This window comes from Haemaphysalis longicornis, unplaced genomic scaffold (assembly GCF_048455015.1).
Source record: "Haemaphysalis longicornis isolate Haplotype H1 unplaced genomic scaffold, Haemaphysalis longicornis Haplotype H1 scaffold_16, whole genome shotgun sequence".
NCBI lineage: Eukaryota > Metazoa > Arthropoda > Arachnida > Ixodida > Ixodidae > Haemaphysalis > Haemaphysalis longicornis.
This window is the reverse complement of record NW_027526266.1, coordinates 6,603,547-6,616,587: the sequence shown is the minus strand read 5'-3', so window position 1 is coordinate 6,616,587 and position 13,041 is coordinate 6,603,547. Positions and strand designations below refer to the sequence as shown.

The 13,041-nt window shown below is 46.7% G+C and overlaps 1 pseudogene; it reads left to right on the top strand.

Moving 5' to 3' along the window:
* The window catches only part of LOC144166206 (uncharacterized), a 29,590-nt pseudogene extending 18,085 nt beyond the window's left edge, over positions 1-11,505 (top strand).
* Positions 11,506-13,041: the final 1,536 nt, after the last annotated feature.

The following is a 13,041-nucleotide window of genomic DNA, read 5'->3' as shown; positions in this document are numbered from 1 at the left end:
CCGATCGCCGTCCCATCGAGACCATTTCAACAGATTGGAATGGACCTTTTAGGCCCGTTCCCTACGTCACGATCACAGAAAAAGTGGATTGTCGTAGCGACAGACTACATGACGCGCTACGCAGAGACCGCCGCTCTTCCGAGGGGGACTGCACAAGAATTGGCGAAGTTCTTTATAAGCCAAGTTGTGCTGCGACATGGAGCCCCGGAAGTCTTAATCACCGACCGCGGAACGGCATTTACTGCGGAGCTGATGCAAGGATCATTACGCTACAGCAACACGGATCACCGAAGAACGACGGCGTACCACCCCCAAACGAACGGACTAACAGAACGTCTGAACAAGACAATCGCAGATATGCTGTCAATGTACGTTGACGTTAAACATAAGACTTGGGACGAAGTGCTCCCGTATCTCACGTTTGCGTACAACACGGCTATCCAGGAGACGACGCAGCTGACGCCGTTCGAGCTTGTCTACGGTAGAAGGCCAACTACGATGCTCGACGCCATGCTTCCACACGTAGAAGACGACGACCTCAACGCCGACGTCCACGGATATCTTTCACGTGCGGAGGAGGCCCGCCAGCTCGCTCGAGTTCGTACAACGGACCAGCAGCTGGTGGATGCGGGCCGCTACAACCTCCGACGCCGAGACGCCGAGTACCAACCAGGGGATCGTGTGTGGGTTCGGACTCCCATCCGATGACGCGGACTCAGTGAGAAGCTCCTGCGACGGTATTTCGGACCCTACCAGATTCTACGACGTGTCGGCCAACTTACCTACGAGGTGATCCCCGATGGTGATTCCGAAACATCACGACGACGCACGCGGCCCGAAGTCGTTCACGTGGTTCGCTTAAAACCTTTTTACGGACGATAACGAATTTTATTTTTATTTTCGGACTGTCGCCTATGTTAGCATCGGGTCGATGCACTCTTAGAGGGGGGGTAATGCCGCGAACCATACATTGGGTTTGTTTATTTGTGTTTTGCTTTTACCGCCTGGCTGCGCCGGTCTGTGTTATCTCTGCGCCAAGGGAAGCGCGTGTTCCATTCTTTCTTTCTGTGCCGCATGTGTTATCTGTGGTGATAGGGAGAGCATTCCGATCTAACGTGAACAGCACAGAATAATCTTCTTGGATCTACTATGTTCTCGATGTGAATCGACGTTTCGAGAACCACGCGCGCCGAAAGAGAAAAAGCCTGCAGTGCGGACGCCGGAGCATTTGATTCGACGACACTCGCCTGTGCAAGTCACTTTGTTGACCGCTGCTTCGCCGCCTCTGTATTCTTTTGAATTGTTAGGGGAGCACAAGTTCGCTCCAATAAACGTGTTTCTCATTCAAGACAACTGCATCGTTCTTGTCTTCGCGACAATATTGACTTGGGTGCAAGAGGAGGGCTCCATTGAGAGATACCATGACAAGAATAGAAGAGTAATTAACCCATTCAGTAAGCCTTGGGAAGCGCCCGTTGCAATAGACCGACCACTTTTTGGGGAAGGTTTTGAAGATACCATACGCTGCAGTTTACTGCAGGGGATGGGGGTACTTTCATCACGCAGTTTACCCTTATACAGGGAGTGGTCCCAGAGCTCCCTGCTTGTTAATTGAGAGACCGCCCATTTGCGTAGCTTGACCTGGGCTCCGATTTCCACATTTAAAGACTTTTACCGTTCTCCTTAAAACTCATTACCAAGGATAGTTACAGAGTTTGTGTGGGGTTCTCGGCCCGCAGTGCGCCCATACCGTAATCAATATAACTCAGTCTGCCTAGTGCTGGCGAGGCTCTTTTCACAAGACCGTTATTCTCTAGCGGCGTTTGCCTTTCTGAAATCTAGAAGTTGCATGCACGGAAACTAACTGGAACGCCGTCAACGTAGAGAGAATATGCCATGGAATAGGTCAATGTTTTAAGACAGCATGATTCCATTTAGGCAGAGTACAATTCTACCACTTGTCTTTAGGCGGGCAGTTCTCTGCATCTGCCTGTCCAAAAAAAGCTGTCTGAATCACAATCCTAAAACAGCGTTCTGGACGATTGATTTACAATTTTTTTACACGAAATCCAATATATTCTTAAGCTACCAAGGTGTTTTTTTACAATTATGAACGGAAACCAGAGAGTTTATGCAAGCGACTACTGGTCCTGTGGGTAATCGAAGCATGATGGGTCTGGTGCTTCTTCATCAACTCATGCACTTGTTACATAACCTGCATTGAGATTGGTTGCTTAATAGCCGAACAGTTGAGGAAACAATTTCTAGCTTGGAGTTTTTTTTATTTTCCAGACAATATCTGTTGGCCTTGCCACATCCCGGTAACAGAAAACGGCTGATTAGAGAGTTATAATTTGGAGTTTTTACGCTTCGCTCAGCAGCTAAGCGGAGCGGGAGTGTGACTGCGCATGCGCTCTCCGCTTAGCGGCTAAGCGAGCTAGCGGAGCGAAAAGCGCGGTCCGTTAAAAGACAGCCTGACCGGACCGTCGTGGCCCTCTCTGCTAGCGTGGCGGCGCGGGGCGATGCGGGTGCCCTCTCACGCGCGTGCAACGACTTTGCTGATTCTAAGATTGCTGACACGCCTGCGACGAGCGCCGCAGCTTCAGTCTCTTGCTTGACGTGTAAATCGCGAAAGCGGTTCTGCATCGACGAGGGCTTCTGCTTGCTGCGAGAAGTGGCGACGGCAAACCAGTTTAAAAACTACACAGAACTATTCAAATTCACTGCAACAAAACGACGCGTTCGATCGTTGCCGTCGAAAAGCATTCGAATGGATCTGGAAGGCAGCTTTGTTGGCTATTGTGTGGCTATCATCAAGTCGAAAATTTATTTCATTCACAGTAATTGACCAGTAGCGCCATACTATTGCACATGTCAATACCTAATAAACAAATTAGTATATTGACGGGTTTTACTTTGTTAAAGGGGCGAAATGGTTTTCGGTTCTCTTTCATTACGCCAGACTTGGCCAGACAGCGCTGCTACTCTGAAAGGACCGGTCCGCTGCGCATTACATGTAACTAAAACTGAAAATCGCTCGTCGCTCCGGTGCAGCTTACCGGGGCTACCCGGAGCGTAAAAACGCCTAACTAAAACTGTCTAACATCTTCCATTGCTCGACGTGGTGAATTTAGTTTGCTGCTTACTCATGAAGAGAAAAATAACGTAGGCTCTGTCACTCAAACGTGCGACGACAACGCACAGAAGGGTGTTTAAACATATACTTGCTCACAGGCCTAATTCGTGTGCATGCACCCAGTAAAACACGTTGCCTTCGGTGTACGAAACCGCATGGTGGCCTTTGTCGAAAAACCGTTTTGAGGCGCGCTGGGATGCCGGTGTACGTGAGCTACGGCACCAGCTCACCAGCGAGACATAATATTCGAGAAACAGAAGTGTTGTGATTTACAACGAAGCACAAAGTGAATTCATAGAGTAGGGATGTGTACGTGTCTAGAGAACAAAAGCGGCTATGGCCTCTTGTCCCAAGTTGTGCGGTGTTTTGTGCTCATTAGGCGACCGGCAAAATATAATTACACTTTTTCTTTGAGAATACATGTACACCCGCGGATAAATTAGACACGATAACAAAAGTATAAAACAGAACGATAGAAAAGCGTTATTTATTTCCATTCAGTTCACATTGATGTTGGTTAAACGTTTTGCGATGATATGACGAGGCGATGTCTAGTGAAGTTTAATAAATTTGCTATAATCTGTTCCGGAAGCACCCGCTAGATTTGAATTTTTTCCCACAAAAGCTAAACTTCCAATTAACGATGCCCTGTCAGCTTCGCAGGTCAATTATGGCACACTCGCGCGGTGCGCGACTGCAGCTAAAAATAAAAACGCAATTCATATTTTGCAACATGAAGAGACGCGTAGTGTTGCCAATATTCAGCTGGCGCACACGACAAAAGAGCTGCTTCTATACCAAAAGATATTACCCTCTCAATAAAAATAGGAGTTTTGTCTGCTCTATTCCTTTTATGGGAAAAGCCCCTTGTGTGCTGTGGCTGTTGGCATCTCCTGTCGTCGTCGTAGGTGTCGCCTCATCTAATCACAATACTGAAACGCGGGCACACTCGTTGACGTCTCCCACAGGAACGTAACGCGTACTAAAACACCGGACAATCGTTTACGCGTCATGTTGGAACGCTTCGTAATCCGTACTAATGAAACACCGGGACACTCGTTTACGCCTGGCGCTGGATCACTTCGTACCGCGTAATAAATACACCTGGACACTCGTTTTGCCTCAAGCTGGAACGCTTCGGGCTTCCAAAGCACGAGATTTTTACAGCAGAGCTGTATACCTCCATCGTCAACTGTTTTATCTCCGCGGGTAAAAATGCCAAATCCCCAAGAATACAATTACACTGCTGCTTGCTACGCCCCTCACGAGCTTTCAGTTTAGTGGAGGTACCTGGGATTGCGATGATGATGGTTAAATCTGTTTAGGCGTAAGGCCAACTGGGGCAAAATTGCCAAACAAAGGTAGATAAGACAAAATGTTGGTACTAAAACATGTAAGCCAAAATAACAGGTAAATCATTTCAAGGGAATTGTGGTGGCTGGTGTGTAGGTGCAGTTTTGATTAGGCCTAGTAGAAAAGGAGGTTTAAAATGTTAACATCAGACAAATATTTAAAAACACCTGGCACAGAAACCATAGCATTGTAACCCAAAATTAAGGATGGGTGTGGCGAAATGTGTTGTCTGCATCGTTCTCTGAAGTGTCTGCGTCTCGTTGTGTCGAGTGTTTTGCAAGTCATTAGGATGTGGACTACAGATAAGCCCTCCTCACACCTGCTACACATGAGTCGTGGAAGTTCAGTGAGCAGGTGCGTGTGTGTTATTTGTGGGCGGCCTATCCGTAACCTTGATAAGGTCACTTCGGTGTGTCTGTTGAGCAGGTGAGAGTGTGTTACATGTTTGTGGCGTATCCGTAACCTTGCTAAGGTCACTTCGATGTGTCTGTTGTGTGAGTCAGTTTGGTATCGCCCCAAGTTTGTCTTTATCAGTGTGTGTGCCAGTGTGTTTGGGATGCTTTACACAGGTGTTGCCTGATAAGTGGCTTGAAATCAGTGTAGGGTATTGTTGTTATGTCTGGAGTGTTTCTTAGTTCAGCAGCAGTGGCCTTTTCATAAGCCAACTAGATTCCAGCGTTCGCAGGGCGGCATAGAACCCAGCAGACGGTCATATTTACACGGTCAATATTAGACTATAAATATTTAAAAACGACTTTAGGACGTACTTTTTAGAATACATTTGGGACTATATTGTACGCACCACACCGAGAACATGTGAACATTATGAACTTAGCCCTAATATGTTCTATAATGTGATTTAAAACAACAAATTTCCCATAAGCTTCCACTGTAAAAATGCTGGAATTCACATTCATGGTTTTACATGTGCTGAAGTTGGGTCCGTGTGCTGCACAACTCATCGCAAAGACTTCTCCGAAGCATCACCAAAAAATTCTGCCGCCCAATTTTTGCCCAGAGATACATAAAATGCTGCAAAACGGCAGTTGCGGGCACCGTGTTTCTCTTGAATGGCATAAAGGACAAGTAGCATAATACAAGGAGAAGATGCCATGAGGCTACAGAATCAATAAAAGATGTTTTGAAGATGTCTAAAATAGAAAAAGTAAGTTGGAAAGCCTCTTCCCTCGCCCCGAGTGAGAAAGGACATATATAGACGGACGATTTAAAAAAAGTTGACATGTGGATGTATCGTTCATTATACATTTATTGGGATGGTGAGATGTTGATGAAACGTTAAGAGCATATAGTAAATTTACATACTTGCGCTGGTACCCTCAGCACCACATGTCACTCTCGACGTAGATGCGTTGCACAGGGCTAGTGCGAAAAGCACCAGACGCCACCCGAATACCCAAGTGGTGCACTTGGTCAAGGGTTTTCAATGCTGCTACTCTACCTGAAGCATATACAACAACTCCGAAAGTCCCACCGCGAGCCTATCAGGCTGGTAAACAGCCGCAGTAAACGTTTGTCAGCAACACACGAGTGATGCGACAGGGCCTTGAGAATATAACTGTTTTAAGACATTTTTGGTTTTTTGGGTTATATGAGGGACAAAGAGAAGTTTTTCGCCCACAACTACACCTAGGGACTTGTGTTCTTTTTTGACGCAAATCGAGACACCATTACGTTTGATGTCTGAATGTGGCCTGATCTTAACAAGTGCTCTTAACTGGGTTCAGCTTAAAACCGTTATGATCAGCCAAGCCCAGTTTGTTCCACCAAGCTAGACTTGGCTATCGCAAATTGACATATTGCCCGATTTAAACGATATTTGCAGATCATCTCCACACATAAATCAGGAAACGCTTCGTGGCAGTGCCTTCGAAGGGAGCTCATTGTGACTATGAGCAATGAGCGGCTCACAACGCCGCCTTGAGGCACGTCAATTTCCTGCACAGAAATATTTTAAATTGCAGCACCTACTCTTACACGAAGTTTTGTTCCGCCAGGTAGCTATTGGACCCGCCGCGGTGGCTCAGTGGCTAAGGCGTTGCGCTGCTGAGCACGAGGTCGCGGATTCGATTCCCGGCCGCGGCGGCCGCTTTTCTGATGGAGGCGAAAAGCAAAAAAGCCCGTGTGTTCGAGATTTCGGCGCACGATAAAGATCACCAGGTGGTCAAAATTAATCCGGAGCCCTCGACTACGGCGCGCCTCATCGCCTCTGTTGCGTTGGCGCGTTACATCCTACAATCATCAATCAGGTAGCTATTGAGAGTGCTAAATATTTTGCCCGATACACCGAATACTTTTAGGTCGTTATGTATCCCCTATCGCCGTTCGGTGTCGTAGGCTTTCTCGATATAAAAAAAGACGGTAGCATAAAACTGTTTGTGGAAAAACGCATCCTTGATACACGACTCAAGGGCAACGAGTGGGTCGCTTGGGGTTCGTTGCACCCTGAAGCCTGCCTGGGAGCTTTCGAGAAGAACATTGTACTGAAAAAGTACACGAGTCTCCTGTTGATCATCTTCTGGAGAAGCTTCGAAAGGCAGCTTGTGAGGGCGATGGGTCGATCGCTGACGCGAAAGCCCATCCTTCAGGAAAGCCACTACAATGGACTCCCTCCAAGACCTTGGAATGTGCCCCAAAACCACATGTTGTTGTATAGGGGTAGGTGGGTTTCAAGAGTGTTTGGGTGCAGGTATTGTATATTAGTGTCATCATCATATTCATACCCAGCCTATCTACGCCCACTGCCGGTCAAAGACCTATCCCATTATTCTCTAATTATCCCGGTAATGCGCTCGCTGTAACCAATTTATTCCCGCACAAGTCTTGATCTCATATACCCATCTAACTTTCTTCCGCACCCTGCAATGCTTGCTTTCTCGAGGGATCTACTCTTTAACCCTTAATGACCAATGGTTTTCTTGCCATGGCAATATATGCCCTGCCCACGTCCATTTCTTCTTCCTAATTTCTACTTATATGTCCTCAACACGCGTTTGTTCCCTGACGCACTGTTCTTTTTCCTTGTCCCTTAATATCCCACCTATCATCTTCCGTTCCATTGCGCACTGAGCGAACCTCAATTTAACTTAAAAACCTCTTAGCGAGCCTCCAAGTTTCTGCCCAGTTGTTGAGTACCGCTAATTTGCAGCTGTGATACAGGGACAATGGTAGGCTGCCTTTCATTATCTGAGAATGCCGGCCATACGCACTTCATCCCATTTTTTTCATCTAATTATAGCTGCCTCATAGTTGGGATCTGTGGTCACAACATTGTTTAGGTTTATATATTTGCTTACCACTTCTACTGTATCACCACCTATCTCAAACCGCTATGCATTCTCAAGGTTATTGATAATTACTTTATTTTTCTGCAGGCTCCTTTTCATTGCCATGGTTTTACTGTGTTTGTTTAGGGTGGTAAGCACGCTCTACAATTCGTCCCTCGAGTTTCTTAGCAAGACAACGTCATCAGTTCCCTCTATCGGCTCCCTTCAAAAATATTCTGAATACTTCTTGTAAACAGGCTGTAATTAACATTGGAGAAATCGTGTCACCTTGTCTTATGCCCTACATTATAGGTATTATAAAGCTCTCCTTATGGATGACGCTGGAAGCTGTGGACCGATCGTAAATATGCTCCAGTATTCTTACACACTGCTCATCTACACCCTTGTTCTGTGATGCCTGAATGACTAATGAGTTATCGACCGAGTCAAATGCTTTCTCGTAATGTATAAAGGCTCTAAATAACGGGATCAGTGTACTCAACGCACTTCCCTATCACCTGATTTATCGTATCTATATGGTCCATTGTTGAATAGCCTTTACGGAACTGTGCTTGTTCTTTAGGTTGACTGAAAGGTAAGGTTGCAGAAATTCTGTTAGCGATTACCCTGGTACCTACCTTGTAGAGGACTGACAGTAGGCTGATCGGCCTGTAATATTACAGTTCCTTCATGTCACCATTGTTGTGGATTTGGATGATGTTCGCATTATTCTATAGTTCCTGTACACTCGCGGTCATTAGGCACTGCGCATGCAGGTTTCTCAGTTTTTCAAGTACCATTTCTTCGCCAAACTTCAAGAGGTCTGCTGTTATCAGATCCTCACCAGGTGCTTGGCCCCTTTCATTTCTTTCAAAGCCTTCCTTACTTCTTCGGTCGTTACTGGTGGGATGTCTATCTCCTCTGGACTACTGTCTCGTTCGGCATTATCCTGGATGCCCCGGCTACTGTACAGGTCCCTATAGAACTTCTCGGCCACTGTGACTATTTTATCGCTATTTGCGACGACATTGCCTTGCCTGTCTTTAAGTGCATACATCTGAGTTTCCTCCACGCCACGACCCCTCTTCACTGCTTTTTGACTGCCTGAGTTCTTTAAAGCATATTCGGTCATCTTCATATTATACTTCCGCATGCCAGCTCGTTTACACTTATTGATTAACTTCAAAAGCTCTGCTAGTGTTATTCTGTCATCTAGGGTGTAGATTGTGATGGTTTGCCGTTTCCTAATTAAATCTTACGTCTCCTGGGAAAGTTTGCGGATGTCCTGTGTAGACATCGTGCCCCCGACTTCTGCTGCACACTCCGTAAGAATGCGTGTAAGATTGCCTTGGGCTTTCTGTGTCGCACATTCTGCTTCCTTGGTAATAGGTGAGCTACAGCGGTAAGAGCTGCAGCGGGGTTCTGAATTCTACTACTTTACGTCTTACGTTTCGCTCATTAATCGTCTTCTTTCGTACTAGCTTATTACAGTACCATCTCAAATCTAGCCAAATCCGAGATCTTACCAAAGGGTGGTCACTATGCCTTCCCTTTTCGAGCACTTCCACATCCTCAACGACACCAGGATTATCGCATAATATGATGTCTATGTTAATTTTATGCTACCCATTCGGGCCCCTGCGCGTCCGATTCCGGCTGTCCCGTTTGCAGAGGAAGGTATTGATTATGCGTAAGTTATAATGCTATGCGAACTCGACTAGTAGGTCCCCCTGCTATTTCTACAGCCAATACCATAGTTCTCAACTGCCTTGTCTCCAGTTTGATTCTTGATTACTTAAGCATTGAAGTCTCCCATCAGTATGTTATACTGTGTTTTTAGTTGAGACATTGCCGATTCCACATCTTCATAGAAGTGTACAACTGGATGGTCGTCCTGGCTGGATGTGGGCTCGTAGCCCTGTGGCACCTTGAGTTTGTACCTGTTATTGAGCCTAAATAAAAGAACTGCTACCCTTTCGTTAATGCTATGACATTCTTTTTTGTGGCAAGGCCGAATAATCATGGTGTATGTAATTTTACCTCCGCCGGGAGCTGAAGGTTTACATGTGCTTTGGGGAGCCCTCAACTCAAAGTTTTCTCTCAGAATTCCTGTTATTGACAGGTTATTGCCCTATTATTTTGACCTGTTATAGTCCTAGTATTTTGACCTGTTGTTTTTTGTGTAGGAACGTCTTTTTACAAGCGGTTTTACGTTTCAGGAAAGTGTTTGTGTTGTGTCCAGAGCTGGAAACGTGTTGGAAGTGTTGTGCACGTGCGATAGCCTGGTCTTCGAGTGTCTTTCTTGTTGTGCTGATCAGGGGGAGGCTTTATGTTGTCCTTCATGTTTACGTTTTCTTGTATATACCTTCTGAGTGTCTGTGTATCAGTTAATGGATGTAAGAAAAGCGCGCCAACTCTCCCGTTTTCACCTCATGGTGCACACGCTATTCAAAGGCCTTTGCCCGTTTAAACGAGATGGGGTTATCCAACGTTGCGTACCGGCGAAGGGCACCCCACGCCTTGTTCTGCGGATCTCGCTCCCGCCTACAGTACTCGCTGCACCATGGTCTACTCGAGTTCCGCGAGGCATGGGAGGCATGGGGAATGGACGTCCCAGCAGGCTTGAGGATGTGTGCCATGGGAAGTTGGGCTGCTTCATCTGTGTGTAAATGTTTTGTCGATGTCTGCTGAAGTTTAGGTGCATCTGAATATGTGTTCCAATTCACATTAGCGTAAAAGAACTGATGGGAAACAAAACTGTTTGGCAGTTTTCGTATATCTGTACTGTGGCAGGAAAATGACCATGTTCCATTGAATACATGGAAGGAAAACTAAAAAGCCAGTCACGATATCGATGTGTCAGTAAGCTTTGTTTCCTATATTATGATAAGTAAGCTGTTTGGTGTTAAATAGACAAGCTTCCATCTCGTTAAACACCTCTCAATGAGGCGACCCCAGGCATCTGATCGGGACAAGCGCAAAAGCGCATAATGGGCGATCAGGTTGCCGACAAAAATTATTTGTTCGGGAAGTGGATTCACCACAGATTCAAAATCAGAGCTTGAAAGGAGATAGTCTGGTGGGATATAAAGCGAAAATTTTGGTATTTGGCTAATAAACATGTTGGTTTTTTGTGTAACAGCCTCAAGGACACTCTCTAATGAGATGGTGGAAACAAACATTTTCGGGCAATGATAGCCACGCCGCGAGAAGAGAACGCGCAGCCATCACTGTCTTTCCTGACTACAAAGTAAGTAATAAGAACATATGTATGTTTGTGGTTTAGGTGTGTTTCCTGTAACACAAGAGACTTGGTTGCTTAGAGTGCAGCATTTTATATACATCATCTAGGTTTTTGCTAAGGTACCTACAGTTACATTCGATCATGTTTTCGTTTCCCACCATGTTGTTCTATGAGCGACTGGAACGTATGTTCATCTAAGGTCTTTCACAGATGCGATTCTCCGAGGGCGGTTATTCAGCCTCTCTGGAGGTTTCGACGAAGGAACCCGTTTCTTCCACTGCGACACAGACAAGATTGGCCCCACGTCCATGTTTTTGTCGGACGTCCTAGAACTGCCCGACGAAGGGCACCCTTTCTTCTGCCCTTCATTTCCGCCGACAGCGCCGCATATGTCGGGAGCGCCACGGGTGGCAGAGACGCTGCAGCAGAGCTGGAAACCGCTGCTGTTGCCTCCACGTTCATCTCCTCGGCACCCTCAGGTGTTCTAGGAGCCAGAGAAGCAGAGATGGAACGAGTGGTTCCTTCAGAGATGGAACGAGCGGTTTCTTCAGAGATGGAACGAGCGGTTCCTTGCCCTGCGGTGTGATGGACCGTTCTTGGGCTGCCTGAGGCAACCCAGGGGGGTGAAGGGGGGTGCGTGCGGGACCAGGTTAGACTCGCTCAACTGGGTCCCTGTGGAAACCAGACACCGCTCTGCCCCCCGGCGAGCTGCGTCCGCGTACCTCCTCAGCGGGATTGAGGCGAACCTCTTTTGTGCCTCTGGGAAGGTAAGGTTTTATTTACTTTAACCCTGATAATCAGCTCTCCTGTTTGAGCTTCTCACATGTTATAGAGTAAGCCCCCTGTGGTCCCTCCCACTTGGCGCAGGTGAAAGGCTAGCGAGGGGCAGTTGTCAGATGGGAGGTGGTGCTGGGCACAATTTGCACATGTAAGTCGGCCACGGAAAGAGTTAGTATCATGCCCCAACCTCTTACACCTAAGAAAGCGCCGCGGATAAGGGAAGTATGGGGAGGACTGAACATCGAATGTATCCTGCGTTGATGAATTCGGGAAGTGTTGACTGGTCACAGGTTAAGATCAGGTGTTTGGTAGGGATTTCATTATCTTTGCGCATTGTTGGCGCGTAACTGCTGTTACGCCCTCTCTTCCCGGGCCCTGAAGGAGATCGGTTTCGTTTTCGTTCATGTGGTCAGGATCAGAGATCACGCCCTGTGAGCTGTTAAGGCTTCGTTGGGGCGTGACCATGATACCAAAACCTGTGATGCATGTCTGGCTGAGGAGATTTGTTGCCTGCGGCTGGGTTTTCGCTTCGACAAACAGTTCTCCTATTCTTTGGTTCTTTTCTTTGGAGGATTCTCTGATAATGCCTTCCACCTTATCTGCCCCCATGTCTGTCACCCGTTAGGACACGGAGGGCATTCAGCCAGCAGAGTGTGTGGGGATTGGTAACAATTTTAAAACGCCGGTCGTGTACATACGCACAAACTTCACTATTCACAAAATTGGCAGACTCGAATTCTTTCTTTGTGACAGTGTAATTGCTCTCGTTTCCTGAGAACACTGCTGGCGGAAGCAATAAGATGCTCCGCAGTGCTACATTACTGTATAAGCAATAGCTTCGGCGTGTATTTGGATTGAAGAGGTGTGCTTGCTAATTCTGCCACTGGGTATGCGTCTGTCGTCGCCATTATCCTCATAAAAATTCCACTGTCATCGAAGGGGTCATCCGCGTTACGGGTAGGCATCTTTGAAGTCTGCGTTACGTCTTTTTGTCCCATGGTAAAAGCGAGAAAAGACCGCCCGGACGTAAGAAGATATTTCGGTTGACAAAACAACCCTTCACACTCAAAATTCCAGTAAACGAGACCTCTTTGTGGAGAAGTCAGATGAGACCTCAAGCACTGTGTATTGTTTGAGGAGTTTGTATTTAAATACGTTTACTAGAGCCAGAGAGGAATGGATTGGTGTTCATGAAGGCTCAATGACCCTCATCGATGGGTTGATTTATCAGGGCCCTAGTCTGT